The sequence below is a fragment of the Sciurus vulgaris genome, assembly GCF_902686455.1.
Source record: "Sciurus vulgaris genome assembly, contig: HiC_scaffold_238_arrow_ctg1, whole genome shotgun sequence".
Lineage (NCBI taxonomy): Eukaryota > Metazoa > Chordata > Mammalia > Rodentia > Sciuridae > Sciurus > Sciurus vulgaris.
The window spans coordinates 2,488,636-2,491,662 of record NW_027632819.1 but is presented as its reverse complement, the minus strand read 5'-3'; the positions used below and the strand labels follow the sequence as shown (position 1 = coordinate 2,491,662).

The 3,027-nt window shown below is 35.5% G+C and overlaps 1 pseudogene across 1 annotated transcript; it reads left to right on the top strand.

Moving 5' to 3' along the window:
* The first annotated feature begins 1,714 nt into the window (after positions 1-1,714).
* On the top strand, positions 1,715-2,826 carry LOC306652476 (polypyrimidine tract-binding protein 2-like; annotated as a pseudogene). The gene has a single exon. The product of its transcript is annotated as a polypyrimidine tract-binding protein 2-like (transcript).
* The last annotated feature ends 201 nt before the right edge of the window (positions 2,827-3,027 follow it).

The following is a 3,027-nucleotide window of genomic DNA, read 5'->3' as shown; positions in this document are numbered from 1 at the left end:
TAAAGTAATAACATCAAAAATCCAGAAATAAACAGTATAAAATGTTAGGAGTAATTTACTCTGCATGGTAGGCTTATAAAAGTGACTTATAGATTTATAAATTTTACTTTTTTCTATGTTTGTAGCTGAATTTTGTAAAATGAACATTCACCATTTAATAGAAAAAAGAAGAATAATACTTTTATAAGAAATTTTTATTCATATATTTGTATAAATGCCCTTTATTTTTATTGAAGTAATCTTAAAAGGCAATGTGTAACATTACATAAAATAAATATTAGGGCTGGGGAGATAGCTCAGTCAGTAGAGTGGGTAGAATGCTTGCCTTGAAAGCCCAAGGCCCTGGGTTTGTTCCCTAGCAACACGCACACACACAAAAAAAATAAATTAAATAAATAAATATTAAATAAGACAGAAAGATTGCTGAAAATTTAGCAGTGATACAATAAGTTTGCTAATATATGTTCTTTAAGATGGAGAACTTTTCCTCCCCTGAGAAAAGAAGCCAGTAGAAAAGCAGACAGTAGTGGAATATTATTAAAGTAGGCATCCCTACACAGTCTTAGGGAATATTATAATAAAGTAAATAGAAAACACAGAGAGAATGAGATACTATTCCTCTTTTAGTCAAATTTTCTGCTGCTATGTCTAAAAGACCTGGCAAGAATAACTTTAGAGGAGGAAAAGTTTATTTAAGGTCTCATGGTTGCAGAAGTTTTAGTCCATAGACAGCTGGCTCAATTCCTCAGGGCTTTTGGAGAGTCTGAACATTATGGCAGAAGAGTGTGTGGAGGGAAGCGGCTCACATGGTGATTGGGCAGCAGAGAGAGGCTCCACTCACCAGATGCAAAATATAAACTGCAAAGGCATGTCCACAATGACCCACCTCCTCCAGTCACAGCCTGTCCACCTTCACTTACCACTCAGTCAAACCAGGGGATTAATTCCCTGATTGGTTAAGACTCTCCTAACCCCATAATTTTTCCACTAAAGCTTCTTGCATTTTCTCACACATGAGCTTTTAGGGGACACCTCACATCCAAACCATAACATTTCTATTCTGATGTCTTCTTTGGTTACAGTTTAAACTTACATTAAAATAACAATGACTATGCACTGTTGACAGCCTATCCTGTATCATGGGTTGTGCTAATGTCTCTGCATATATATTCTCACACAGCATAATGTCAAAAGCTTGAATCAAATCCCTCCTTTAAAAGAAAAAAATGCCCAGACAAATTTAGCTATAAAAGAGTGAAGGGCTTGCATAAAATCCTACAGCAAGGAAGATACTCAGTGGGCAGTCAAATTCAGATTTTTACTAAAAACTTTCCTTTCACTTCCAAACTGATGACTCTCTAGCATTATTTGCAGAAAATTTAAATAAATATTTTGTTAAATATTTTGATTATGCTCTATTGAGCTTGGAGATCTGTATCATCTTATTGTTTAGAAATGATTTTTTGTCTTCTTTATTTATTTAATGATACTGGGGATTAAGCCCAGGGCTCTCTATATATCCCCAGATGTTTATTTTTTTTTGAGATAGGGTCTCACTAAATTTCCTACACTGGCCTCCAACTTAACATCCTCCTGCTTCAGCTTCTCAAGTAGCTAGAAGTACAAGTGTGTGCTGCCATGCCCAGCACAAATCACTTTTCTTTGTGATTAAGAATTGACTAAAAATGTGAGTGAAGTTTTTTCTAGTTTGGGAATGGTTAAAATTGTCTATGAGGTTGCTGTTGGTATGAAGAGAGAATCTGACAAACTACTCTCAGTCAGTGTTCTCAGTAATTGAAACTCTACTCTGAGTGGTATGGTTGTTACAGCCAATGGTAATGATAATAAGAAATTTAAAGAAGATAAAATGCATGGTGCTCCTTCTCCTGTATTTCATGCTCAAAAGTTACCTGGAAAGTGACAGAAACTGAAGTTATTGCTTTAGGCTTACATTTTGGTAACGGGACCAATATCTTTATACTGAAAGGGAAAAAAGAAAAACAGGCATTTTGGGAACTGCCAACAGAGGAAGCAGCTATTACCATTATGGCTAATTACTGTTCTGCTGTGACACCTCATCTCTGTAATCAACCTATTTATATCCAGTACTCCTGTCACAAAGAACTAAAGATAATACATTAAACCAACATGCACAAGCAGTGCTTCAAGCTGTGACATCTGTCCAGACAGCAAATACTCCTCTTAGAAACACCACAGTTAGTGGAAGTGCAGTGACTTCAGCCCAGAGACCAGCACTTAGAATAATTATTGATATTTTGCACTACTCTGTAATACTTGATGTTCTTCATCAAATATTTTCTATGTGTGGTGCTGTATTGAAGGTAATCACATTTACAAAAACAACAAGTTTCAAGCTTTGCTCCAGTATGGTGATCCAGTACATGCTCAACAAGCAAAACTAGCCCTAGATGGTCAGAATATTTATAATTCTTGCTGTACTCTAAGGATTGACTTTTCCAAACTTGTGAATTTGAAAGTAAAATACAGCAATGATAAAAGTAGGGATTATATTTGACCTGATCTTCCATCTGGAGATGCACAATCTGCATTGGATCCAATTGTTGCTGAAGCATTTGCCAAGGAGACACCCCTTTTAGCTGTTCCAGGAGCTCTGAGTCTTTGGGCTATTCCAAATTCTGCTCTAGCCATTGCTGGATGAGTGGGTATCCCTGGAGTTTCAGCTGGTGGTAATACAGTCCTGTGGGTTAGCAATTTAAATGAAGAGGTGTTTATGGAAATGTGCAGCTCATGAAGATTTTATACAAGAAAGACAGGGCTCTAATACAGATGGCTGATGGAGACTAATCACAATGTATTTTTTTAAAATGACTGCATGATCACTTTATTAATTACACAATAGTTACAAGGATTAACTTCAGAGTTTTTTTCTTGCTTTTTACCAAGAAAAAAAGTTTATTTTTTTTTCACAAGGTAATTGAATGTCATGGTTGTATTAATAATCTGTTTTTTGGTTAGATGACAAAGGTTACTAATTTTATTATTGTG